Raw genomic sequence first — 346 nt, 5'->3', positions numbered from 1 at the left:
TAAGGTTTATTTTCCTGCCAGGCAACTCGACACATTTGACTCAGCCGCTTGATATTGCCTTCTTTAGGCCTTTAAAAGTTGCCTGGCGTAAAATTTTGCGTGAATGGAAACAGGGTCCAGGAATGAAAGAGCCGTCAGTTCCAAAAAGCATTTTTCCTCGGCTTCTCACAAAACTCATCAAGGAAATTGAGCCTAATTCAGCAAACAATATAAGGTCTGGATTTTGCAAAGCTGGTTTAGTTCCCATTAATAGAGACAAAGTTCTCTCCATGATTCCAAAAGTTGGCGATAATAATGAGGAAATACAAACTATAACAAACAACTTAGATGGATCTTTTTGTGACCT

Source organism: Anoplophora glabripennis, unplaced genomic scaffold, assembly GCF_000390285.2.
Source record: "Anoplophora glabripennis isolate ALB-LARVAE unplaced genomic scaffold, Agla_2.0 scaffold489, whole genome shotgun sequence".
NCBI lineage: Eukaryota > Metazoa > Arthropoda > Insecta > Coleoptera > Cerambycidae > Anoplophora > Anoplophora glabripennis.
This window is presented reverse-complemented; position numbering follows the sequence as displayed.